At 34.5% G+C, this 26,239-nt stretch overlaps 26 non-coding genes across 26 annotated transcripts; all 26 read right to left on the minus strand.

Annotated features, from left to right (window-relative positions):
* Positions 1-331: 331 nt before the first annotated feature.
* Positions 332-404, minus strand: TRNAR-CCU (transfer RNA arginine (anticodon CCU)). Its single transcript has one exon. It is a non-coding gene; the product is annotated as a tRNA-Arg (tRNA).
* Positions 405-2,766: 2,362 nt separating this feature from the next.
* On the minus strand, positions 2,767-2,839 carry TRNAR-CCU (transfer RNA arginine (anticodon CCU)). Its single transcript has one exon. It is a non-coding gene; the product is annotated as a tRNA-Arg (tRNA).
* A 1,162-nt stretch (positions 2,840-4,001) lies between these two features.
* On the minus strand, positions 4,002-4,074 carry TRNAR-CCU (transfer RNA arginine (anticodon CCU)). Its single transcript has one exon. It is a non-coding gene; the product is annotated as a tRNA-Arg (tRNA).
* A 2,362-nt stretch (positions 4,075-6,436) lies between these two features.
* On the minus strand, positions 6,437-6,509 carry TRNAR-CCU (transfer RNA arginine (anticodon CCU)). The gene has a single exon. It is a non-coding gene; the product is annotated as a tRNA-Arg (tRNA).
* A 128-nt stretch (positions 6,510-6,637) lies between these two features.
* Positions 6,638-6,730, minus strand: TRNAI-UAU (transfer RNA isoleucine (anticodon UAU)). Its single transcript is given in 2 exon segments — positions 6,638-6,673; positions 6,693-6,730. It is a non-coding gene; the product is annotated as a tRNA-Ile (tRNA).
* Positions 6,731-7,668: 938 nt separating this feature from the next.
* TRNAR-CCU (transfer RNA arginine (anticodon CCU)) lies at positions 7,669-7,741 on the minus strand. The gene has a single exon. It is a non-coding gene; the product is annotated as a tRNA-Arg (tRNA).
* Positions 7,742-7,870: 129 nt separating this feature from the next.
* TRNAI-UAU (transfer RNA isoleucine (anticodon UAU)) lies at positions 7,871-7,963 on the minus strand. The gene is given in 2 exon segments: positions 7,871-7,906; positions 7,926-7,963. It is a non-coding gene; the product is annotated as a tRNA-Ile (tRNA).
* Positions 7,964-8,888: 925 nt separating this feature from the next.
* TRNAR-CCU (transfer RNA arginine (anticodon CCU)) lies at positions 8,889-8,961 on the minus strand. The gene has a single exon. It is a non-coding gene; the product is annotated as a tRNA-Arg (tRNA).
* A 2,362-nt stretch (positions 8,962-11,323) lies between these two features.
* TRNAR-CCU (transfer RNA arginine (anticodon CCU)) lies at positions 11,324-11,396 on the minus strand. Its single transcript has one exon. It is a non-coding gene; the product is annotated as a tRNA-Arg (tRNA).
* A 128-nt stretch (positions 11,397-11,524) lies between these two features.
* Positions 11,525-11,617, minus strand: TRNAI-UAU (transfer RNA isoleucine (anticodon UAU)). Its single transcript is given in 2 exon segments — positions 11,525-11,560; positions 11,580-11,617. It is a non-coding gene; the product is annotated as a tRNA-Ile (tRNA).
* Positions 11,618-12,555: 938 nt separating this feature from the next.
* On the minus strand, positions 12,556-12,628 carry TRNAR-CCU (transfer RNA arginine (anticodon CCU)). The gene has a single exon. It is a non-coding gene; the product is annotated as a tRNA-Arg (tRNA).
* Positions 12,629-12,757: 129 nt separating this feature from the next.
* TRNAI-UAU (transfer RNA isoleucine (anticodon UAU)) lies at positions 12,758-12,850 on the minus strand. The gene is given in 2 exon segments: positions 12,758-12,793; positions 12,813-12,850. It is a non-coding gene; the product is annotated as a tRNA-Ile (tRNA).
* A 924-nt stretch (positions 12,851-13,774) lies between these two features.
* Positions 13,775-13,847, minus strand: TRNAR-CCU (transfer RNA arginine (anticodon CCU)). The gene has a single exon. It is a non-coding gene; the product is annotated as a tRNA-Arg (tRNA).
* A 128-nt stretch (positions 13,848-13,975) lies between these two features.
* On the minus strand, positions 13,976-14,068 carry TRNAI-UAU (transfer RNA isoleucine (anticodon UAU)). Its single transcript is given in 2 exon segments — positions 13,976-14,011; positions 14,031-14,068. It is a non-coding gene; the product is annotated as a tRNA-Ile (tRNA).
* A 938-nt stretch (positions 14,069-15,006) lies between these two features.
* TRNAR-CCU (transfer RNA arginine (anticodon CCU)) lies at positions 15,007-15,079 on the minus strand. The gene has a single exon. It is a non-coding gene; the product is annotated as a tRNA-Arg (tRNA).
* Positions 15,080-16,439: 1,360 nt separating this feature from the next.
* TRNAI-UAU (transfer RNA isoleucine (anticodon UAU)) lies at positions 16,440-16,532 on the minus strand. Its single transcript is given in 2 exon segments — positions 16,440-16,475; positions 16,495-16,532. It is a non-coding gene; the product is annotated as a tRNA-Ile (tRNA).
* A 2,175-nt stretch (positions 16,533-18,707) lies between these two features.
* TRNAR-CCU (transfer RNA arginine (anticodon CCU)) lies at positions 18,708-18,780 on the minus strand. The gene has a single exon. It is a non-coding gene; the product is annotated as a tRNA-Arg (tRNA).
* Positions 18,781-19,941: 1,161 nt separating this feature from the next.
* TRNAR-CCU (transfer RNA arginine (anticodon CCU)) lies at positions 19,942-20,014 on the minus strand. Its single transcript has one exon. It is a non-coding gene; the product is annotated as a tRNA-Arg (tRNA).
* A 131-nt stretch (positions 20,015-20,145) lies between these two features.
* On the minus strand, positions 20,146-20,238 carry TRNAI-UAU (transfer RNA isoleucine (anticodon UAU)). The gene is given in 2 exon segments: positions 20,146-20,181; positions 20,201-20,238. It is a non-coding gene; the product is annotated as a tRNA-Ile (tRNA).
* Positions 20,239-21,176: 938 nt separating this feature from the next.
* On the minus strand, positions 21,177-21,249 carry TRNAR-CCU (transfer RNA arginine (anticodon CCU)). The gene has a single exon. It is a non-coding gene; the product is annotated as a tRNA-Arg (tRNA).
* Positions 21,250-22,606: 1,357 nt separating this feature from the next.
* Positions 22,607-22,699, minus strand: TRNAI-UAU (transfer RNA isoleucine (anticodon UAU)). Its single transcript is given in 2 exon segments — positions 22,607-22,642; positions 22,662-22,699. It is a non-coding gene; the product is annotated as a tRNA-Ile (tRNA).
* Positions 22,700-23,638: 939 nt separating this feature from the next.
* Positions 23,639-23,711, minus strand: TRNAR-CCU (transfer RNA arginine (anticodon CCU)). The gene has a single exon. It is a non-coding gene; the product is annotated as a tRNA-Arg (tRNA).
* A 129-nt stretch (positions 23,712-23,840) lies between these two features.
* TRNAI-UAU (transfer RNA isoleucine (anticodon UAU)) lies at positions 23,841-23,933 on the minus strand. The gene is given in 2 exon segments: positions 23,841-23,876; positions 23,896-23,933. It is a non-coding gene; the product is annotated as a tRNA-Ile (tRNA).
* A 938-nt stretch (positions 23,934-24,871) lies between these two features.
* TRNAR-CCU (transfer RNA arginine (anticodon CCU)) lies at positions 24,872-24,944 on the minus strand. Its single transcript has one exon. It is a non-coding gene; the product is annotated as a tRNA-Arg (tRNA).
* Positions 24,945-25,075: 131 nt separating this feature from the next.
* Positions 25,076-25,168, minus strand: TRNAI-UAU (transfer RNA isoleucine (anticodon UAU)). Its single transcript is given in 2 exon segments — positions 25,076-25,111; positions 25,131-25,168. It is a non-coding gene; the product is annotated as a tRNA-Ile (tRNA).
* A 940-nt stretch (positions 25,169-26,108) lies between these two features.
* Positions 26,109-26,181, minus strand: TRNAR-CCU (transfer RNA arginine (anticodon CCU)). The gene has a single exon. It is a non-coding gene; the product is annotated as a tRNA-Arg (tRNA).
* Between the last annotated feature and the right edge of the window lie 58 nt (positions 26,182-26,239).

The raw sequence follows: 26,239 nt of genomic DNA on the forward strand, positions 1-26,239 counted from the left end.
AGACAAACTCTACAGAAATGTTGAGGTAAATGGAGATTTCTTGTAAGAACAAAATCACAAGCATTGAAAAAAGAATCATTTTTTTGTGAAGACTAATGAGCAACAAAGGAATATGCATCCAAGATGAGTCTTTAAACCTTGGTCCTCAATTATAGAAAAAAGTTTTAAGGACACTAATCTACAATGTTATCATGATAAATGTCATTTTGTAGCTACTGTGGCAACAATTAACAAGCACAACTCAACAGGACTGTTGTGCAAATCCAGCATCCAGGTGAAGCAAGGCTAAAAGAACCACCCCTAATGCTGAGATTGTTGATATAAATACAAACACCCCAGATTGGACTTGAACCCACAATCCCTGGCTTAGGAGGCCAGTGCCTTATCCATTAGGCCACTGGGGCTTACTGTCTGCTTTGCATTTCATGTTCCTTCTTTACTTTTTCATAATATCCTTACATATAAAAAATGTTCCGAGAGCAGATGATCAATGACTGATGATATCATTAAAAGAAAAAAAAGCTAAATATTCCTGCTCCAGGTGAGGCTTGAACTCACAACCTCGGCATTGCTCAACAGATACTGTCTTATAAGTAGGGCGCGCTGACCGATTGCGCCACTGGAGCACACAGTATGCCCTGAAAATTTGGCCTTTCACTGATATATTTTACCATCAGTTAAAAATGTGAATACACTTATTGTCTCTGTCTCCCCATCTTGATTTAATTTCTTTTTGAATTCCACTATTTTACTGCATTCAATACTTCAATAAGGTACTTGATAGAAGTTAAATGCTCAGCATAAAGAAATGATTTGTATCGCGCATTGGTGTTATTGGCTAGATTTATGTATTCATAGGTGTAATTTGCTAAGAAAATTCATATCTAGGTTTTACTGTATCATTTTCTCAAAATTGGAAAATAATTCATTTATTTTTTCTAAAATGATGTTAAGATAGTAGATATAAAATGTGGCATAGGGAAAACTGACACTAATGTGTCTTATAATGCACTATTTTAATATGTAAAGTATGATATCATTATTGTAGTCTGATTAAAAGAATATGTTGTTTGTTGCAACTCTACCATCTACAAAGACATAAAGATGAGTGTCAGAAGAAATATTATAAAATCAAAAATACCATTCTTCCAACATGCAAGAAAGGACTTCAAGATTCCCATCAGCAATTGCCTTAGATAATGTGATATTTCAGCCACTCTGGTACTTATTTGCAATACAAACTCTACAGAAATGTTGAGGTAAATGGAGATTTCTTGTAAGAACAAAATCATAAGCATTGAAAAAAGAATCATTTTTTGTGAAGACTAATGAGCAACAAAGGAATATGCATCCAAGATGGGTCTTTAAACCTTGGTCCTCAATTATATAAAAACGTTTTAAGGACACTAATCCACAATGTTATCATGATAAATGTCATTTTGTAGCTACTGTGGCAACAATTAACAAGCACAACTCAACAGGACTGTTGTGCAAATCCAGCATCCAGGTGAAGCAAGGCTAAAAGAACCACCCCTAATGCTGATTTAGTTGATATAAATACAAACACCCAAGATGGGACTTGAACCCACAATCCCTGGCTTAGGAGGCCAGTGCCTTATCAATTAGGCCACTGGGGCTTACTGTCTGCTGTGCGTTTCATGTTCTTGCTTTACTTTTTCATAATATCCTTACATATAAAAAATGTTCCGAGAGCAGATGATCAATGACTGATGATATCATTAAAAGAAAAAAAAGCTAAATATTCCTGCTACAGGTGAGGCTTGAACTCACAACCTCGGCATTGCTCAACAGATACTGTCTTATAAGTACCGCGCACTGGAGCACACAGTATGCCCTGAAAATTTGGCCTTTCACTGATATACTTTACCATCAGTTAAAAATGTCAATACACTTATTGTCTCTGTCTCCCCATCTTGATTTAATTTCTTTTTGAATACCACTATTTTACTGCATTCAATACTTCAATAAGGTACTTGATAGAAGTTAAATGCTCAGCATAAAGAAATGATTTGTATCGCGCATTTGTGTTATTGGCTAGATTTATGTATTCGTAGGTGTAATTTGATAAGAAAATTCATATCTAGATTTTACTGTATCATTTTCTCAAAATTGAAAAATAATTCATTTAATTTTTTCTAAAATGATGTTTAGATAGTAGATATAGAATGTGGCATAATGTGTCTTATAATGCACTATTTTAATATGTAAAGTCTTATATCATTATTGTAGTCTGATTAAAAGAATATGTTGTTTGTTGCAACTCTACCATCTACAATGACAGTAAGATGAGTGGCAGAAGAAATATGATAAAATCAAAAATACCATTCTTCCAACATGCAAGAAAGGACTTCAAGATTCCCATCAGCAATTGCCTTAGATAATGTCATATTTCAGCCACTCTGGTACTTATTTGCAAGACAAACTCTACAGAAATGTTGAGGTAAATGGAGATTTCTTGTAAGAACAAAATCACAAGCATTGAAAAAAGAATCATTTTTTGTGAAGACTAATGAGCAAAAAAGGAATATGCATCCAAGATGGGTCTTTAAACCTTGGTCCTCAATTATAGAAAAACCTTTTAAGGACACTAATCCACAATGTTATCATGATAAATGTCATTTTGTAGCTACTGTGGCAACAATTAACAAGCACAACTCAACAGGACTGTTGTGCAAATCCAGCATCCAGGTGAAGCAAGGCTAAAAGAACCACCCCTAATGCTGAGATAGTTGATATAAATACAAACACCCCAGATGGGACTTGAACCCACAATCCCTGGCTTAGGAGGCCAGTGCCTTATCCATTAGGCCACTGGGGCTTACTGTCTGCTTTGTATTTCATGTTCTTGCTTTACTTTTTCATAATATCCTTACATATAAAAAAAATTCCGAGATCAGATGATCAATGACTGATGATATCATTAAAAGAAAAAAAAGCGAAATATTCCTGCTCCAGGTGAGGCTTGAAATCACAACCTAGGCATTGCTCAACAGATACTGTCTTATAAGTACCGCGCGCTGACCGATTGCGCCACTGGAGCACACAGTATGCCCTGAAAATTTGGCCTTTCACTGATATATTTTACCATCAGTTAAAAATGTCAATACACTTATTGTCTCTGTCTCCCCATCTTGATTTAATTTCTTTTTGAATTCCACTATTTTACTGCATTCAATACTTCAATAAGGTACTTGATAGAAGTTAAATGCTCAGCATAAAGAAATGATTCGTATCGCGCATTGGTGTTATTGGCTAGATTTATGTATTCGTAGGTGTAATTTGCTAAGAAAATTCATATCTAGGTTTTACTGTATCATTTTCTCAAAATTGGAAAATAATTCATTTAATTTTTTCTAAAATGATGTTAAGATAGTAGATATAAAATGTGGCATAAGGAAAACTGACACTAATGTGTCTTATAATGCACTATTTTAATATGTAAAGTATTATATCATTATTGTAGTCTGATTAAAAGAATATGTTGTTTGTTGCAACTCTACCCTCTACAATGACAGTAAGATGAGTGGCAGAAGAAATATGATAAAATCAAAAATACCATTCTTCCAACATGCAAGAAAGGACTTCAAGATTCCCATCAGCAATTGCCTTAGATAATGTCATATTTCAGCCACTCTGGTACTTATTTGCAAGACAAACTCTACAGAAATGTTGAGGTAAATGGAGATTTCTTGTAAGAACAAAATCACAAGCATTGAAAAAAGAATCATTTTTTTGTGAAGACTAATGAGCAACAAAGGAATATGCATCCAAGATGAGTCTTTAAACCTTGGTCCTCAATTATAGAAAAAAGTTTTAAGGACACTAATCTACAATGTTATCATGATAAATGTCATTTTGTAGCTACTGTGGCAACAATTAACAAGCACAACTCAACAGGACTGTTGTGCAAATCCAGCATCCAGGTGAAGCAAGGCTAAAAGAACCACCCCTAATGCTGAGATTGTTGATATAAATACAAACACCCCAGATTGGACTTGAACCCACAATCCCTGGCTTAGGAGGCCAGTGCCTTATCCATTAGGCCACTGGGGCTTACTGTCTGCTTTGCATTTCATGTTCCTTCTTTACTTTTTCATAATATCCTTACATATAAAAAATGTTCCGAGAGCAGATGATCAATGACTGATGATATCATTAAAAGAAAAAAAAGCTAAATATTCCTGCTCCAGGTGAGGCTTGAACTCACAACCTCGGCATTGCTCAACAGATACTGTCTTATAAGTAGGGCGCGCTGACCGATTGCGCCACTGGAGCACACAGTATGCCCTGAAAATTTGGCCTTTCACTGATATATTTTACCATCAGTTAAAAATGTGAATACACTTATTGTCTCTGTCTCCCCATCTTGATTTAATTTCTTTTTGAATTCCACTATTTTACTGCATTCAATACTTCAATAAGGTACTTGATAGAAGTTAAATGCTCAGCATAAAGAAATGATTTGTATCGCGCATTGGTGTTATTGGCTAGATTTATGTATTCATAGGTGTAATTTGCTAAGAAAATTCATATCTAGGTTTTACTGTATCATTTTCTCAAAATTGGAAAATAATTCATTTATTTTTTCTAAAATGATGTTAAGATAGTAGATATAAAATGTGGCATAGGGAAAACTGACACTAATGTGTCTTATAATGCACTATTTTAATATGTAAAGTATGATATCATTATTGTAGTCTGATTAAAAGAATATGTTGTTTGTTGCAACTCTACCATCTACAAAGACATAAAGATGAGTGTCAGAAGAAATATTATAAAATCAAAAATACCATTCTTCCAACATGCAAGAAAGGACTTCAAGATTCCCATCAGCAATTGCCTTAGATAATGTGATATTTCAGCCACTCTGGTACTTATTTGCAATACAAACTCTACAGAAATGTTGAGGTAAATGGAGATTTCTTGTAAGAACAAAATCATAAGCATTGAAAAAAGAATCATTTTTTGTGAAGACTAATGAGCAACAAAGGAATATGCATCCAAGATGGGTCTTTAAACCTTGGTCCTCAATTATAGAAAAACGTTTTAAGGACACTAATCCACAATGTTATCATGATAAATGTCATTTTGTAGCTACTGTGGCAACAATTAACAAGCACAACTCAACAGGACTGTTGTGCAAATCCAGCATCCAGGTGAAGCAAGGCTAAAAGAACCACCCCTAATGCTGATTTAGTTGATATAAATACAAACACCCAAGATGGGACTTGAACCCACAATCCCTGGCTTAGGAGGCCAGTGCCTTATCAATTAGGCCACTGGGGCTTACTGTCTGCTGTGCGTTTCATGTTCTTGCTTTACTTTTTCATAATATCCTTACATATAAAAAATGTTCCGAGAGCAGATGATCAATGACTGATGATATCATTAAAAGAAAAAAAAGCTAAATATTCCTGCTACAGGTGAGGCTTGAACTCACAACCTCGGCATTGCTCAACAGATACTGTCTTATAAGTACCGCGCACTGGAGCACACAGTATGCCCTGAAAATTTGGCCTTTCACTGATATACTTTACCATCAGTTAAAAATGTCAATACACTTATTGTCTCTGTCTCCCCATCTTGATTTAATTTCTTTTTGAATACCACTATTTTACTGCATTCAATACTTCAATAAGGTACTTGATAGAAGTTAAATGCTCAGCATAAAGAAATGATTTGTATCGCGCATTTGTGTTATTGGCTAGATTTATGTATTCGTAGGTGTAATTTGATAAGAAAATTCATATCTAGATTTTACTGTATCATTTTCTCAAAATTGAAAAATAATTCATTTAATTTTTTCTAAAATGATGTTTAGATAGTAGATATAGAATGTGGCATAATGTGTCTTATAATGCACTATTTTAATATGTAAAGTCTTATATCATTATTGTAGTCTGATTAAAAGAATATGTTGTTTGTTGCAACTCTACCATCTACAATGACAGTAAGATGAGTGGCAGAAGAAATATGATAAAATCAAAAATACCATTCTTCCAACATGCAAGAAAGGACTTCAATATTCCCATCAGCAATTGCCTTAGATAATGTCATATTTCAGCCACTCTGGTACTTATTTGCAAGACAAACTCTACAGAAATGTTGAGGTAAATGGAGATTTCTTGTAAGAACAAAATCACAAGCATTGAAAAAAGAATCATTTTTTGTGAAGACTAATAAGCAACAAAGGAATATGCATCCAAGATGGGTCTTTAAACCTTGGTCCTCAATTATAGAAAAACCTTTTAAGGACACTAATCCACAATGTTATCATGATAAATGTCATTTTGTAGCTACTGTGGCAACAATTAACGAGCACAACTCAACAGGACTATTGTGCAAATCCAGCATCCAGGTGAAGCAAGGCTAAAAGAACCACCCCTAATGCTGAGATGGTTGATATAAATACAAACACCCCAGATGGGACTTGAACCCACAATCCCTGGCTTAGGAGGCCAGTGCCTTATCCATTAGGCCACTGGGGCTTACTGTCTGCTTTGCATTTCATGTTCGTGGTTTACTTTTTCATAATATCCTTACATATAAAAAATGTTCCGAGAGCAGATGATCAATGACTGATGATATCATTAAAAGAAAAAAAGCTAAATATTCCTGCTCCAGGTGAGGCTTGAACTCACAACCTCGGCATTGCTCAACAGATACTGTCTTATAAGTACCGCGCGCTGACCGATCGCGCCACTGGAGCACACAGTATGACCTGAAAATTTGGCCTTTCACTGATATATTTTACCATCAGTTAAAAATGTCAATACACTTATTGTCTCTGTCTCCCCATCTTGATTTAATTTATTTTTGAATTCCACTATATTACTGCATTCAATACTTCAATAAGGTACTTGATAGAAGTTAAATGCTCAGCATAAAGAAATGATTTGTATCGCGTATGTTGTTATTGGCTAGATTTATGTATTCGTAGGTGTAATTTGCTAAGAAAATTCATATCTAGGTTTTACTGTATCATTTTCTCAAAATTGGAAAATAATTCATTTAATTTTTTCTAAAATGATGTTAAGATAGTAGATATAAAATGTGGCATAAGGAAAACTGACACTAATGTGTCTTATAATGCACTATTTTAATATGTAAAGTCTTATATCATTATTGTAGTCTGATTAAAAGAATATGTTGTTTGTGGCAACTCTACCATCTACAATGACAGTAAGATGAGTGGCAGAAGAAATATGATAAAATCAAAAATACCATTCTTCCAACATGCAAGAAAGAACTTCAAGATTCCCATCAGCAATTGCCTTAGATAATGTCATATTTCAGCCACTCTGGTACTTATTTGCAAGACAAACTCTACAGAAATGTTGAGGTAAATGGAGATTTCTTGTAAGAACAAAATCACAAGCATTGAAAAAAGAATCATTTTTTGTGAAGACTAATGAGCAACAAAGGAATATGCATCCAAGATGGGTCTTTAAACCTTGGTCCTCAATTATAGAAAAACGTTTTAGGGACACTAATCCACAATGTTATCATGATAAATGTAATTTTGTAGCTACTGTGGCAACAATTAACAAGCACAACTCAACAGGACTGTTGTGCAAATCCAGCATCCAGGTGAAGCAAGGCTAAAAGAACCACCCCTAATGCTGAGATGGTTGATATAAATACAAACACCCCAGATGGGACTTGAACCCACAATCCCTGGCTTAGGAGGCCAGTGCCTTATCCATTAGGCCACTGGGGCTTACTGTCTGCTTTGCATTTCATGTTCTTGGTTTACTTTTTCATAATATCCTTACATATAAAAAATGTTCCGAGAGCAGATGATCAATGACTGATGATATCATTAAAAGAAACAAAAGCTAAATATTCCTGCTCCAGGTCAGGCTTGAACTCACAACCTCGGCATTGCTCAACAGATACTGTCTTATAAGTACCGCGCGCTGACCGATTGCGCCACTGGAGCACACAGTATGCCCTGAAAATTTGGTCTTTCGCTGATATATTTTAACCATCAGTTAAAAATGTCAATACACTTATTGTCTCTGTCTCCCCATCTTGATTTAATTTCTTTTTGAATTCCACTATTTTACTGCATTCAATACTTCAATAAGGTACTTGATAGAAGTTAAATGCTCAGCATAAAGAAATGATTTGTATCGCGCATTGGTGTTATTGGCTAGATTTATGTATTCGTAGGTGTAATTTGATAAGAAAATTCATATCTAGATTTTACTGTATCATTTTCTCAAAATTGAAAAATAATTCATTTAATTTTTTCTAAAATGATGTTTAGATAGTAGATATAGAATGTGGCATAATGTGTCTTATAATGCACTATTTTAATATGTAAAGTATTATATCATTATTGTAGTCTGATTAAAAGAATATGTTGTTTGTTGCAACTCTACCCTCTACAATGACAGTAAGATGAGTGGCAGAAGAAATATGATAAAATCAAAAATACCATTCTTCCAACATGCAAGAAAGGACTTCAAGATTCCCATCAGCAATTGCCTTAGATAATGTCATATTTCAGCCACTCTGGTACTTATTTGCAAGACAAACTCTACAGAAATGTTGAGGTAAATGGAGATTTCTTGTAAGAACAAAATCACAAGCATTGAAAAAAGAATCATTTTTTTGTGAAGACTAATGAGCAACAAAGGAATATGCATCCAAGATGAGTCTTTAAACCTTGGTCCTCAATTATAGAAAAAAGTTTTAAGGACACTAATCTACAATGTTATCATGATAAATGTCATTTTGTAGCTACTGTGGCAACAATTAACAAGCACAACTCAACAGGACTGTTGTGCAAATCCAGCATCCAGGTGAAGCAAGGCTAAAAGAACCACCCCTAATGCTGAGATTGTTGATATAAATACAAACACCCCAGATTGGACTTGAACCCACAATCCCTGGCTTAGGAGGCCAGTGCCTTATCCATTAGGCCACTGGGGCTTACTGTCTGCTTTGCATTTCATGTTCCTTCTTTACTTTTTCATAATATCCTTACATATAAAAAATGTTCCGAGAGCAGATGATCAATGACTGATGATATCATTAAAAGAAAAAAAAGCTAAATATTCCTGCTCCAGGTGAGGCTTGAACTCACAACCTCGGCATTGCTCAACAGATACTGTCTTATAAGTAGGGCGCGCTGACCGATTGCGCCACTGGAGCACACAGTATGCCCTGAAAATTTGGCCTTTCACTGATATATTTTACCATCAGTTAAAAATGTGAATACACTTATTGTCTCTGTCTCCCCATCTTGATTTAATTTCTTTTTGAATTCCACTATTTTACTGCATTCAATACTTCAATAAGGTACTTGATAGAAGTTAAATGCTCAGCATAAAGAAATGATTTGTATCGCGCATTGGTGTTATTGGCTAGATTTATGTATTCATAGGTGTAATTTGCTAAGAAAATTCATATCTAGGTTTTACTGTATCATTTTCTCAAAATTGGAAAATAATTCATTTATTTTTTCTAAAATGATGTTAAGATAGTAGATATAAAATGTGGCATAGGGAAAACTGACACTAATGTGTCTTATAATGCACTATTTTAATATGTAAAGTATGATATCATTATTGTAGTCTGATTAAAAGAATATGTTGTTTGTTGCAACTCTACCATCTACAAAGACATAAAGATGAGTGTCAGAAGAAATATTATAAAATCAAAAATACCATTCTTCCAACATGCAAGAAAGGACTTCAAGATTCCCATCAGCAATTGCCTTAGATAATGTGATATTTCAGCCACTCTGGTACTTATTTGCAATACAAACTCTACAGAAATGTTGAGGTAAATGGAGATTTCTTGTAAGAACAAAATCATAAGCATTGAAAAAAGAATCATTTTTTGTGAAGACTAATGAGCAACAAAGGAATATGCATCCAAGATGGGTCTTTAAACCTTGGTCCTCAATTATAGAAAAACGTTTTAAGGACACTAATCCACAATGTTATCATGATAAATGTCATTTTGTAGCTACTGTGGCAACAATTAACAAGCACAACTCAACAGGACTGTTGTGCAAATCCAGCATCCAGGTGAAGCAAGGCTAAAAGAACCACCCCTAATGCTGATTTAGTTGATATAAATACAAACACCCAAGATGGGACTTGAACCCACAATCCCTGGCTTAGGAGGCCAGTGCCTTATCAATTAGGCCACTGGGGCTTACTGTCTGCTGTGCGTTTCATGTTCTTGCTTTACTTTTTCATAATATCCTTACATATAAAAAATGTTCCGAGAGCAGATGATCAATGACTGATGATATCATTAAAAGAAAAAAAAGCTAAATATTCCTGCTACAGGTGAGGCTTGAACTCACAACCTCGGCATTGCTCAACAGATACTGTCTTATAAGTACCGCGCACTGGAGCACACAGTATGCCCTGAAAATTTGGCCTTTCACTGATATACTTTACCATCAGTTAAAAATGTCAATACACTTATTGTCTCTGTCTCCCCATCTTGATTTAATTTCTTTTTGAATACCACTATTTTACTGCATTCAATACTTCAATAAGGTACTTGATAGAAGTTAAATGCTCAGCATAAAGAAATGATTTGTATCGCGCATTTGTGTTATTGGCTAGATTTATGTATTCGTAGGTGTAATTTGATAAGAAAATTCATATCTAGATTTTACTGTATCATTTTCTCAAAATTGAAAAATAATTCATTTAATTTTTTCTAAAATGATGTTTAGATAGTAGATATAGAATGTGGCATAATGTGTCTTATAATGCACTATTTTAATATGTAAAGTCTTATATCATTATTGTAGTCTGATTAAAAGAATATGTTGTTTGTTGCAACTCTACCATCTACAATGACAGTAAGATGAGTGGCAGAAGAAATATGATAAAATCAAAAATACCATTCTTCCAACATGCAAGAAAGGACTTCAATATTCCCATCAGCAATTGCCTTAGATAATGTCATATTTCAGCCACTCTGGTACTTATTTGCAAGACAAACTCTACAGAAATGTTGAGGTAAATGGAGATTTCTTGTAAGAACAAAATCACAAGCATTGAAAAAAGAATCATTTTTTGTGAAGACTAATAAGCAACAAAGGAATATGCATCCAAGATGGGTCTTTAAACCTTGGTCCTCAATTATAGAAAAACCTTTTAAGGACACTAATCCACAATGTTATCATGATAAATGTCATTTTGTAGCTACTGTGGCAACAATTAACGAGCACAACTCAACAGGACTATTGTGCAAATCCAGCATCCAGGTGAAGCAAGGCTAAAAGAACCACCCCTAATGCTGAGATGGTTGATATAAATACAAACACCCCAGATGGGACTTGAACCCACAATCCCTGGCTTAGGAGGCCAGTGCCTTATCCATTAGGCCACTGGGGCTTACTGTCTGCTTTGCATTTCATGTTCGTGGTTTACTTTTTCATAATATCCTTACATATAAAAAATGTTCCGAGAGCAGATGATCAATGACTGATGATATCATTAAAAGAAAAAAAGCTAAATATTCCTGCTCCAGGTGAGGCTTGAACTCACAACCTCGGCATTGCTCAACAGATACTGTCTTATAAGTACCGCGCGCTGACCGATCGCGCCACTGGAGCACACAGTATGACCTGAAAATTTGGCCTTTCACTGATATATTTTACCATCAGTTAAAAATGTCAATACACTTATTGTCTCTGTCTCCCCATCTTGATTTAATTTATTTTTGAATTCCACTATATTACTGCATTCAATACTTCAATAAGGTACTTGATAGAAGTTAAATGCTCAGCATAAAGAAATGATTTGTATCGCGTATGTTGTTATTGGCTAGATTTATGTATTCGTAGGTGTAATTTGCTAAGAAAATTCATATCTAGGTTTTACTGTATCATTTTCTCAAAATTGGAAAATAATTCATTTAATTTTTTCTAAAATGATGTTAAGATAGTAGATATAAAATGTGGCATAAGGAAAACTGACACTAATGTGTCTTATAATGCACTATTTTAATATGTAAAGTCTTATATCATTATTGTAGTCTGATTAAAAGAATATGTTGTTTGTGGCAACTCTACCATCTACAATGACAGTAAGATGAGTGGCAGAAGAAATATGATAAAATCAAAAATACCATTCTTCCAACATGCAAGAAAGAACTTCAAGATTCCCATCAGCAATTGCCTTAGATAATGTCATATTTCAGCCACTCTGGTACTTATTTGCAAGACAAACTCTACAGAAATGTTGAGGTAAATGGAGATTTCTTGTAAGAACAAAATCACAAGCATTGAAAAAAGAATCATTTTTTGTGAAGACTAATGAGCAACAAAGGAATATGCATCCAAGATGGGTCTTTAAACCTTGGTCCTCAATTATAGAAAAACGTTTTAGGGACACTAATCCACAATGTTATCATGATAAATGTAATTTTGTAGCTACTGTGGCAACAATTAACAAGCACAACTCAACAGGACTGTTGTGCAAATCCAGCATCCAGGTGAAGCAAGGCTAAAAGAACCACCCCTAATGCTGAGATGGTTGATATAAATACAAACACCCCAGATGGGACTTGAACCCACAATCCCTGGCTTAGGAGGCCAGTGCCTTATCCATTAGGCCACTGGGGCTTACTGTCTGCTTTGCATTTCATGTTCTTGGTTTACTTTTTCATAATATCCTTACATATAAAAAATGTTCCGAGAGCAGATGATCAATGACTGATGATATCATTAAAAGAAACAAAAGCTAAATATTCCTGCTCCAGGTCAGGCTTGAACTCACAACCTCGGCATTGCTCAACAGATACTGTCTTATAAGTACCGCGCGCTGACCGATTGCGCCACTGGAGCACACAGTATGCCCTGAAAATTTGGTCTTTCGCTGATATATTTTAACCATCAGTTAAAAATGTCAATACACTTATTGTCTCTGTCTCCCCATCTTGATTTAATTTCTTTTTGAATTCCACTATTTTACTGCATTCAATACTTCAATAAGGTACTTGATAGAAGTTAAATGCTCAGCATAAAGAAATGATTTGTATCGCGCATTGGTGTTATTGGCTAGATTTATGTATTCGTAGGTGTAATTTGATAAGAAAATTCATATCTAGATTTTACTGTATCATTTTCTCAAAATTGAAAAATAATTCATTTAATTTTTTCTAAAATGATGTTTAGATAGTAGATATAGAATGTGGCATAATGTGTCTTATAATGCACTATTTTAATATGTAAAGTCTTATATCATTATTGTAGTCTGATTAAAAGAATATGTTGTTTGTTGCAACTCTACCATCTACAATGACAGTAAGATGAGTGGCAGAAGAAATATGATAAAATCAAAAATACCATTCTTCCAACATGCAAGAAAGGACTTCAATATTCCCATCAGCAATTGCCTTAGATAATGTCATATTTCAGCCACTCTGGTACTTATTTGCAAGACAAACTCTACAGAAATGTTGAGGTAAATGGAGATTTCTTGTAAGAACAAAATCACAAGCATTGAAAAAAGAATCATTTTTTGTGAAGACTAATAAGCAACAAAGGAATATGCATCCAAGATGGGTCTTTAAACCTTGGTCCTCAATTATAGAAAAACCTTTTAAGGACACTAATCCACAATGTTATCATGATAAATGTCATTTTGTAGCTACTGTGGCAACAATTAACGAGCACAACTCAACAGGACTGTTGTGCAAATCCAGCATCCAGGTGAAGCAAGGCTAAAAGAACCACCCCTAATGCTGAGATGGTTGATATAAATACAAACACCCCAGATGGGACTTGAACCCACAATCCCTGGCTTAGGAGGCCAGTGCCTTATCCATTAGGCCACTGGGGCTTACTGTCTGCTTTGCATTTCATGTTCGTGGTTTACTTTTTCATAATATCCTTACATATAAAAAATGTTCCGAGAGCAGATGATCAATGACTGATGATATCATTAAAAGAAAAAAAGCTAAATATTCCTGCTCCAGGTGAGGCTTGAACTCACAACCTCGGCATTGCTCAACAGATACTGTCTTATAAGTACCGCGCGCTGACCGATTGCGCCACTGGAGCACACAGTATGACCTGAAAATTTGGCCTTTCACTGATATATTTTACCATCAGTTAAAAATGTCAATACACTTATTGTCTCTGTCTCCCCATCTTGATTTAATTTATTTTTGAATTCCACTATATTACTGCATTCAATACTTCAATAAGGTACTTGATAGAAGTTAAATGCTCAGCATAAAGAAATGATTTGTATCGCGTATGTTGTTATTGGCTAGATTTATGTATTCGTAGGTGTAATTTGCTAAGAAAATTCATATCTAGGTTTTACTGTATCATTTTCTCAAAATTGGAAAATAATTCATTTAATTTTTTCTAAAATGATGTTAAGATAGTAGATATAAAATGTGGCATAAGGAAAACTGACACTAATGTGTCTTATAATGCACTATTTTAATATGTAAAGTCTTATATCATTATTGTAGTCTGATTAAAAGAATATGTTGTTTGTGGCAACTCTACCATCTACAATGACAGTAAGATGAGTGGCAGAAGAAATATGATAAAATCAAAAATACCATTCTTCCAACATGCAAGAAAGAACTTCAAGATTCCCATCAGCAATTGCCTTAGATAATGTCATATTTCAGCCACTCTGGTACTTATTTGCAAGACAAACTCTACAGAAATGTTGAGGTAAATGGAGATTTCTTGTAAGAACAAAATCACAAGCATTGAAAAAAGAATCATTTTTTGTGAAGACTAATGAGCAACAAAGGAATATGCATCCAAGATGGGTCTTTAAACCTTGGTCCTCAATTATAGAAAAACGTTTTAAGGACACTAATCCACAATGTTATCATGATAAATGTAATTTTGTAGCTACTGTGGCAACAATTAACAAGCACAACTCAACAGGACTGTTGTGCAAATCCAGCATCCAGGTGAAGCAAGGCTAAAAGAACCACCCCTAATGCTGAGATGGTTGATATAAATACAAACACCCCAGATGGGACTTGAACCCACAATCCCTGGCTTAGGAGGCCAGTGCCTTATCCATTAGGCCACTGGGGCTTACTGTCTGCTTTGCATTTCATGTTCCTGCTTTACTTTTTCATAATATCCTTACATATAAAAAATGTTCCGAGAGCAGATTATCAATGACTGATGATATCATTAAAAGAAAAAAAAGCTAAATATTCCTGCTCCAGGTGAGGCTTGAACTCACAACCTCGGCATTGCTCAACAGATACTGTCTTATAAGTAGGGCGCGCTGACCGATTGCGCCACTGGAGCACACAGTATGCCCTGAAAATTTGGCCTTTTACTGATATATTTTACCATCAGTTAAAAATGTGAATACACTTATTGTCTCTGTCTCCCCATCTTGATTTAATTTCTTTTTGAATTCCACTATTTTACTGCATTCAATACTTCAATAAGGTACTTGATAGAAGTTAAATGCTCAGCATAAAGAAATGATTTGTATCGCGCATTGGTGTTATTGGCTAGATTTATGTATTCGTAGGTGTAATTTGCTAAGAAAATTCATATCTTGGTTTTACTGTATCATTTTCTCAAAACTGGAAAATAATTCATTTAATTTTTTCTAAAATGATGTTAAGATAGTAGATATAAAATGTGGCATAAGGAAAACTGACACTAATGTGTCTTATAATGCACTATTTTAATATGTAAAGTCTTATATCATTATTGTAGTCTGATTAAAAGAATATGTTGTTTGTTGCAACTCTACCATCTACAATGACAGTAAGATGAGTGGCAGAAATATGATAAAATCAAAAATACCATTCTTCCAACATGCAAGAAAGGACTTCAAGATTCCCATCAGCAATTGCCTTAGATAATGTCATATTTCAGCCACTCTGGTACTTATTTGCAAGACAAACTCTACAGAAATGTTGAGGTAAATGGAGATTTCTTGTAAGAACAAAATCACAAGCATTAAAAAAAGAATCATTTTTTGTGAAGACTAATGAGCAACAAAGGAATATGCATCCAAGATGGGTCTTTAAACCTTGGTCCTCAATTATAGAAAAACGTTTTAAGGACACTAATCCACAATGTTATCATGATAAATGTCATTTTGTAGCTACTGTGGCAACAATTAACAAGCACAACTCAACAGGACTGTTGTGCAAATCCAGCATTCTGGTGAAGCAAGGCTAAAAGAACCACCCCTAATGCTGAGATGGTTGATATAAATACAAACACCCCACATGGGACTTGAACCCACAATCCCTGGCTTAGGAGGCCAGTGAATTATCCATTAGGCCACTGGGGCTTACTGTCTGCTTTGCATTTCATGTTCCTGCTTTACTTTTTCATAATATCCTTACATATAAAAAATGTTCCGAGAGCAGATTATCAATGACTGATGATATCATTAAAAGAAAAAAAAGCTAAATATTCCTGCTCCAGGTGAGGCTTGAACTCACAACCTCGGCATTGCTCAACAGATACTGTCTTATAAGTAGCGCGCGCTGACCGATTGCGCCACTGGAGCACACAGTATGCCCTGAAAATTTGGCCTTTCACTGATATATTTTACCATCAGTTAAAAATGTCAATACACTTATTGTCTCTGTCTCCCCATCTTGATTTAATTTCTTTTTGAATTCCACTATTTTACTGCATTCAATACTTCAATAAGGTACTTGATAGAAGTTAAATGCTCAGCATAAAGAAATGATTTGTATCGCGCATTGGTGTTATTGGCTAGATTTATGTATTCGTAGGTGTAATTTGCTAAGAAAATTCATATCTAGGTTTCACTGTATCATTTTCTCAAAATTGGAAAATAATTCATTTAATTTTTTCTAAAATGATGTTAAGATAGTAGATATAAAATGTGGCATAAGGAAAACTGACACTAATGTGTCTTATAATGCACTATTTTAATATGTAAAGTATTATATCATTATTCTAGTCTGATTAAAAGAATATGTTGTTTGTTGCAACTCTACCATCTACAATGACAGTAAGATGAGTGGCAGAAGAAATATGATAAAATCAAAAATACCATTCTTCCAACATGCAAGAAAGGACTTCAAGATTCCCATTAGCAATTGCCTTAGATAATGTCATATTTCAGCCACTCTGGTACTTATTTGCAAGACAAACTCTACAGAAATGTTGAGGTAAATGGAGATTTCTTGTAAGAACAAAATCACAAGCATTGAAAAAAGAATCATTTTTTTGTGAAGACTAATGAGCAACAAAGGAATATGCATCCAAGATGGGTTTTTAAACCTTGGTCCTCAATTATAGAAAAACCTTTTAAGGACACTAATCCACAATGTTATCATGATAAATGTCATTTTGTAGCTACTGTGGCAACAATTAACAAGCACAACTCAACAGGACTGTTGTGCAAATCCAGCATCCAGGTGAAGCAAGGCTAAAAGAACCACCCCTAATGCTGAGATAGTTGATATAAATACAAACACCCCAGATGGGACTTGAACCCTCAATCCCTGGCTTAGGAGGTCAGTGCCTTATCCATTAGGCCACTGGGGCTTACTGTCTGCTTTGCATTTCATGTTCTTGCTTTACTTTTTCATAATATCCTTACATATATAAAAAATGTTCCGACAGCAGATGATCACTGACTGATGATATCATTAAAAGAAAAAAAAGCTAAATATTCCTGCTCCAGGTGAGGCTTGAACTCACAACCTCGCATTGCTCAACAGATACTGTCTTATAGGTACCGCACGCTGACCGATTGTGCCACTGGAGCACACAGTATGCCCTGAAAATTTTGCCTTTCACTGATAAATTTTACCATTAGTTAAAAATTTCAATACACTTATTGTCTCTGTCTCCCCATCTTGATTTAATTTCTTTTTGAATTCCACTATTTTACTGCATTCAATACTTCAATAAGGTACTTGATAGAAGTTAAATGCTCAGCAAAAAGAAATGATTTGTATCGCGCATTGGTGTTATTGGCAAGATTTATGTATTCGTAGGTGTAATTTGCTAAGAAAATTCATATCTAGGTTTTACTGTATCATTTTCTCAAAATTGGAAAATAATTCATTTAATTTTTTCTAAAATTATGTTAAGATAGTAGATATAAAATGTGGCATAGGGAAAACTGAAACTAATGTGTCTTATAATGCACTATTTTAATATGTAAAGTCTTATATCATTATTGTAGTCTGATTAAAAGAATATGTTGTTTGTTGCAACTCTACCATCTACAATGACAGTAAGATGAGTGGCAGAAGAAATATGATAAAATCAAAAATACCATTCTTCCAACATGCAAGAAAGGACTTCAAGATTCCCATCAGCAATTGCCTTAGATAATGTCATATTTCAGCCACTCTGGTACTTATTTGCAAGACAAACTCTACAGAAATGTTGAGGTAAATGGAGATTTCTTGTAAAAACAAAATCACAAGCATTGAAAAAAGAATCATTTTTTGTGAAGACTAATGAGCAACAAAGGAATATGCATCCAAGATGGGTCTTTAAACCTTGGTCCTCAATTATAGAAAAACCTTTTAAGGACACTAATCCACAATGTTATCATGATAAATGTCATTTTGTAGCTACTGTGGCAACAATTAACAAGCACAACTCAACAGGACTGTTGTGCAAATCCAGCATCCAGGTGAAGCAAGGCTAAAAGAACCACCCCTAATGCTGAGATAGTTGATATAAATACAAACACCCCAGATGGGACTTGAACCCACAATCCCTGGCTTAGGAGGCCAGTGCCTTATCCATTAGGCCACTGGGGCTTACTGTCTGCTTTGTATTTCATGTTCTTGCTTTACTTTTTCATAATATCCTTACATATAAAAAAAATTCCGAGATCAGATGATCAATGACTGATGATATCATTAAAAGAAAAAAAAGCGAAATATTCCTGCTCCAGGTGAGGCTTGAAATCACAACCTAGGCATTGCTCAACAGATACTGTCTTATAAGTACCGCGCGCTGACCGATTGCGCCACTGGAGCACACAGTATGCCCTGAAAATTTGGCCTTTCACTGATATATTTTACCATCAGTTAAAAATGTCAATACACTTATTGTCTCTGTCTCCCCATCTTGATTTAATTTCTTTTTGAATTCCACTATTTTACTGCATTCAATACTTCAATAAGGTACTTGATAGAAGTTAAATGCTCAGCATAAAGAAATGATTCGTATCGCGCATTGGTGTTATTGGCTAGATTTATGTATTCGTAGGTGTAATTTGCTAAGAAAATTCATATCTAGGTTTTACTGTATCATTTTCTCAAAATTGGAAAATAATTCATTTAATTTTTTCTAAAATGATGTTAAGATAGTAGATATAAAATGTGGCATAAGGAAAACTGACACTAATGTGTCTTATAATGCACTATTTTAATATGTAAAGTATTATATCATTATTGTAGTCTGATTAAAAGAATATGTTGTTTGTTGCAACTCTACCCTCTACAATGACAGTAAGATGAGTGGCAGAAGAAATATGATAAAATCAAAAATACCATTCTTCCAACATGCAAGAAAGGACTTCAAGATTCCCATCAGCAATTGCCTTAGATAATGTCATATTTCAGCCACTCTGGTACTTATTTGCAAGACAAACTCTACAGAAATGTTGAGGTAAATGGAGATTTCTTGTAAGAACAAAATCACAAGCATTGAAAAAAGAATCATTTTTTGTGAAGACTAATGAGCAACAAAGGAATATGCATCCAAGATGGGTCTTTAAACATTGGTCCTCAATTATAGAAAAACCTTTTAAGGACACTAATCCACAATGTTATCATGATAAATGTCATTTTGTAGCTACTGTGGCAACAATTAACAAGCACAACTCAACACGACTGTTGTGCAAATCCAGCATCCAGATGAAGCAAGGCTAAAAGAACAACCCTTAATGCTGAGATGGTTGATATAAATACAAATACCCCAGATGGGACTTGAACACACAATCCCTGGCTTAGGAGGCCAGTGCCTTATCCATTAGGCCACTGGGGCTTACTGTCTGCTTTGCATTTCATGTTCTTGGTTTACTTTTTCATAATATCCTTACATATATAAAAAATGTTCCGACAGCAGATGATCACTGACTGATGATATCATTAAAAGAAAAAAAAGCTAAATATTCCTGCTCCAGGTGAGGCTTGAACTCACAACCTCGGCATTGCTCAACAGATACTGTCTTATAAGTACCGCGCGCTGACCGATTGCGCCACTGGAGCACACAGTATGCCCTGAAAATTTGGCCTTTCACTGATAAATTTTACCATTAGTTAAAAATGTCAATACACTTATTGTCTCTGTCTCCACAACTTGATTTAATTTCTTTTTTAATTCAACTATTTTACTGCATTCAATACTTCAATAAGGTACTTGATAGAAGTTAAATGCTCAGCATAAAGAAATGATTTGTATCGCGCATTGGTGTTATTGGCTAGATTTATGTATTCGTAGGTGTAATTTGCTAAGAAAATTCATATCTAGGTTTTACTGTATCATTTTCTCAAAATTGGAAAATAATTCATTAAATTTTTTCTAAAATGATGTTAAGATAGTAGATATAGAATGTGGCATAAGGAAAACTGACACTAAGGTGTCTTATAATGCACTATTTTAATATGTAAAGTCTTATATTATTATTGTAGTCTAATAAAAGAATATGTTGTTTGTTGCAACTCTACCATCTACAATGACAGTAAGATGAGTGGCAGAAGAAATATGATAAAATCAAAAATACCATTCTTCCAACATGCAAGAAAGGACTTTAAGATTCCCATCAGCAATTGCCTTAGATAATGTCATATTTCAGCCACTCTGGTACTTATTTGCAAGACAAACTCTACAGAAATGTTGAGGTAAATGGAGATTTCTTGTAAGAACAAAATCACAAGCATTGAAAAAAGAATCATTTTTTGTGAAGACTAATGAGCAACAAAGGAATATGCATCCAAGATGAGTCTTTAAACCTTGGTCCTCAATTATAGAAAAACCTTTTAAGGACACTAATCCACAATGTTATCATGATAAATGTCATTTTGTAGCTACTGTGGCAACAATTAACAAGCACAACTCAACAGGACTGTTGTGCAAATCCAGCATCCAGGTGAAGCAAGGCTAAAAAAACCACCCCTAATGCTGAGATAGTTGATATAAATACAAACACCCCAGATGGGACTTGAACCCACAATCCCTGGCTTAGGAGGCCAGTGCCTTATCCATTAGGCCACTGGGGCTTACTGTCTGCTTTGTATTTCATGTTCTTGCTTTACTTTTTCATAATATCCTTACATATAAAAAAAATTCCGAGATCAGATGATCAATGACTGATGATATCATTAAAAGAAAAAAAAGCGAAATATTCCTGCTCCAGGTGAGGCTTGAAATCACAACCTAGGCATTGCTCAACAGATACTGTCTTATAAGTACCGCGCGCTGACCGATTGCGCCACTGGAGCACACAGTATGCCCTGAAAATTTGGCCTTTCACTGATATATTTTACCATCAGTTAAAAATGTCAATACACTTATTGTCTCTGTCTCCCCATCTTGATTTAATTTCTTTTTGAATTCCACTATTTTACTGCATTCAATACTTCAATAAGGTACTTGATAGAAGTTAAATGCTCAGCATAAAGAAATGATTTGTATCGCGCATTGGTGTTATTGGCTAGATTTATGTATTCGTAGGTGTAATTTGCTAAGAAAATTCATATCTAGGTTTTACTGTATCATTTTCTCAAAATTGGAAAATAATTCATTTAATTTTTTCTAAAATGATGTTAAGATAGTAGATATAAAATGTGGCATAAGGAAAACTGACACTAATGTGTCTTATAATGCACTATTTTAATATGTAAAGTATTATATCATTATTGTAGTCTGATTAAAAGAATATGTTGTTTGTTGCAACTCTACCCTCTACAATGACAGTAAGATGAGTGGCAGAAGAAATATGATAAAATCAAAAATACCATTCTTCCAACATGCAAGAAAGGACTTCAAGATTCCCATCAGCAATTGCCTTAGATAATGTCATATTTCAGCCACTCTGGTACTTATTTGCAAGACAAACTCTACAGAAATGTTGAGGTAAATGGAGATTTCTTGTAAGAACAAAATCACAAGCATTGAAAAAAGAATCATTTTTTGTGAAGACTAATGAGCAACAAAGGAATATGCATCCAAGATGGGTCTTTAAACATTGGTCCTCAATTATAGAAAAACCTTTTAAGGACACTAATCCACAATGTTATCATGATAAATGTCATTTTGTAGCTACTGTGGCAACAATTAACAAGCCCAACTCAACAGGACTGTTGTGCAAATCCAGCATCCAGGTGAAGCAAGGCTAAAAGAACCACCCCTAATGCTGAGATAGTTGATATAAACACCCCAGATGGGACTTGAACCCACAATCCCTGTTTTATGAGGCCAGTGCCTTATCCATTAGGCCACTGGGGCTTACTGTCTGCTTTGCATTTCATGTTCTTGCTTTACTTTTTCATAATATCCTTACATATAAAAAATGTTCCGAGAGCAGATGATCAATGACTGATGATATCATTAAAAGAAAAAAAAGCTAAATATTCCTGCTCCAGGTGAGGCTTGAACTCACAACCTCGGCATTGCTCAACAGATACTGTCTTATAAGTAGCGCGCACTGACCGACTGCGCCACTGGAGCGCACAGTATGCAGTGAAAATTTGGCCTTTCACTGATAAATTTTACCATTAGTTAAAAATGTCAATACACTTATTGTCTCTGTCTCCCCATCTTGATTTAATTTATTTTTGAATTCCACTATTTTACTGCATTCAATACTTCAATAAGGTACTTGATAGAAGTTAAATGCTCAGCAAAAAGAAATGATTTGTATCGCGCATTGGTGTTATTGGCAAGATTTATGTATTCGTAGGTGTAATTTGCTAAGAAAATTCATATCTAGGTTTTACTGTATCATTTTCTCAAAATTGGAAAATAATTCATTTAATTTTTTCTAAAATTATGTTAAGATTGTAGATATAAAATGTGGCATAAGGAAAACTGACACTAATGTGTCTTATAATGCACTATTTTAATATGTAAAGTCTTATATCATTATTGTAGTCTGATTAAAAGAATATGTTGTTTGTTGCAACTCTACCATCTACAATGACAGTAAGATGAGTGGCAGAAGAAATATGATAAAATCAAAAATACCATTCTTCCAACATGCAAGAAAGGACTTCAAGATTCCCATCAGCAATTGCCTTAGATAATGTCATATTTCAGCCACTCTGGTACTTATTTGCAAGACAAACTCTACAGAAATGTTGAGGTAAATGGAGATTTCTTGTAAGAACAAAATCACAAGCATTGAAAAAAGAATCATTTTTTGTGAAGACTAATGAGCAACAAAGGAATATGCATCCAAGATGGGTCTTTAAACCTTGGTCCTCAATTATAGAAAAACCTTTTAAGGACACTAATCCACAATGTTATCATGATAAATGTCATTTTGTAGCTACTGTGGCAACAATTAACAAGCACAACTCAACAGGACTGTTGTGCAAATCCAGCATCCAGGTGAAGCAAGGCTAAAAGAACCACCCCTAATGCTGAGATGGTTGATATAAATACAAACACCCCAGATGGGACTTGAACCAACAATCCCTGGCTTAGGAGGCCAGTGCCTTATCCATTAGGCCACTGGGGCTTACTGTTTGCTTAGCATTTCATGTTCTTGCTTTACTTTTTCATAATATCCTTACATATAAAAAATGTTCAGAGAGCAGAAGATGAATGACTGATGATATCATTAAAAGAAAAAAAAGCTAAATATTCCTGCTCCAGGTGAGGCTTGAACTCACAACCTCAGCATTGCTCAACAGATACTGTCTTATAAGTACCGCGCGCTGACCGATTGCGCCACTGGAGCACACAGTATGCCCTGAAAATTTGGCCTTTCACTGATATATTTTACCATCAGTTAAAAATGTCAATACACTTATTGTCTCTGTCTCCCCATCTTGATTTAATTTCTTTTTGAATTCCACTATTTTACTGCATTCAATACTTCAATAAGGTACTTGACAGAAGTTAAATGCTCAGCATAAAGAAATGATTTGTATCGCGCATTGGTGTTATTGGCTAGATTTATGTATTCGTAGGTGTAATTTGCTAAGAAAATTCATATCTAGGTTTTACTGTATCATTTTCTCAAAATTGGAAAATAATTCATTTAATTTTTTCTAAAATGATGTTAAGATAGTAGATATAAAATGTGGCATAAGGAAAACTGACACTAATGTGTCTTATAATGCACTATTTTAATATGTAAAGTCTTATATTATTATTGTAGTCTAATAAAAGAATATGTTGTTTGTTGCAACTCTACCATCTACAATGACAGTAAGATGAGTGGCAGAAGAAATATGATAAAATCAAAAATACCATTCTTCCAACATGCAAGAAAGGACTTCAAGATTACCATCAGCAATTGCCTTAGATAATGTCATATTTCAGCCACTCTGGTACTTATTTGCAAGACAAACTCTACAGAAATGTTGAGGTAAATGGAGATTTCTTGTAAGAACAAAATCACAAGCATTGAAAAAAGAATCATTTTTTGTGAAGACTAATGAGCAACAAAGGAATATGCATCCAAGATGGGTCTTTAAACCTTGGTCCTCAATTATAGAAAAACCTTTTAAGGACACTAATCCACAATGTTATCATGATAAATGTCATTTTGTAGCTACTGTGGCAACAATTAACAAGCACAACTACACAGGACTGTTGTGCAAATCCAGCATCCAGGTGAAGCAAGGCTAAAAGAATCACCCCTAATGCTGAGATGGTTGATATAAATACAAATACCCCAGATGGGACTTGAACACACAATCCCTGGCTTAGGAGGCCAGTGCCTTATCCATTAGGCCACTGGGGCTTACTGTCTGCTTTGCATTTCATGTTCTTGGTTTACTTTTTCAAAAAATCCTTACATATATAAAAAATGTTCCGACAGCAGATGATCACAGACTGATGATATCATTAAAAGAAAAAAAAGCTAAATATTCCTGCTCCAGGTGAGGCTTGAACTCACAACCTCGGCATTGCTCAACAGATACTGTCTTATAAGTACCGCGCGCTGACCGATTGCGCCACTGGAGCACGCAGGATGCCCTGAAAATTTGGCCTTTCACTGATAAATTTTACCATTAGTTAAAAATGTCAATACACTTATTGTCTCTGTCTCCCCATCTTGATTTAATTTATTTTTGAATTCCACTATTTTACTGCATTCAATACTTCAATAAGGTACTTGATAGAAGTTAAATGCTCAGCAAAAAGAAATGATTTGTATCGCGCATTGGTGTTATTGGCAAGATTTATGTATTCGTAGGTGTAATTTGCTAAGAAAATTCATATCTAGGTTTTACTGTATCATTTTCTCAAAATTGGAAAATAATTCATTTAATTTTTTCTAAAATTATGTTAAGATAGTAGATATAAAATGTGGCATAGGGAAAACTGAAACTAATGTGTCTTATAATGCACTATTTTAATATGTAAAGTCTTATATCATTATTGTAGTCTGATTAAAAGAATATGTTGTTTGTTGCAACTCTACCATCTACAATGACAGTAAGATTAGTGGCAGAAGAAATATGATAAAATCAAAAATACCATTCTTCCAACATGCAAGAAAGGACTTCAAGATTCCCATCAGCAATTGCCTTAGATAATGTCATATTTCAGCCACTCTGGTACTTATTTGCAAGACAAACTCTACAGAAATGTTGAGGTAAATGGAGATTTCTTGTAAGAACAAAATCACAAGCATTGAAAAAAGAATCATTTTTTGTGAAGACTAATGAGCAACAAAGGAATATGCATCCAAGATGGGTCTTTAAACCTTGGTCCTCAATTATAGAAAAAACATTTTAAGGACACTAATCCACAATGTTATCATGATAAATGTCATTTTGTAGCTACTGTGGCAACAATTAACAAGCACAACTCAACAGGACAGTTGTGCAAATCCAGAATCCAGGTGAAGCAAGGCTAAAAGAACCACCCCTAATGCTGAGATGGTTGATATAAATACAAACACCCCAGATGGGACTTGAACCCACAATCCCTGGCTTAGGAGGCCAGTGCCTTATCCATTAGGCCACTGGGGCTTACTGTCTGCTTTGCATTTCATGTTCTTGGTTTACTTTTTCATAATATCCTTACATA

Source organism: Crinia signifera, chromosome 5, assembly GCF_055691185.1.
Source record: "Crinia signifera chromosome 5, ASM5569118v1, whole genome shotgun sequence".
Lineage (NCBI taxonomy): Eukaryota > Metazoa > Chordata > Amphibia > Anura > Myobatrachidae > Crinia > Crinia signifera.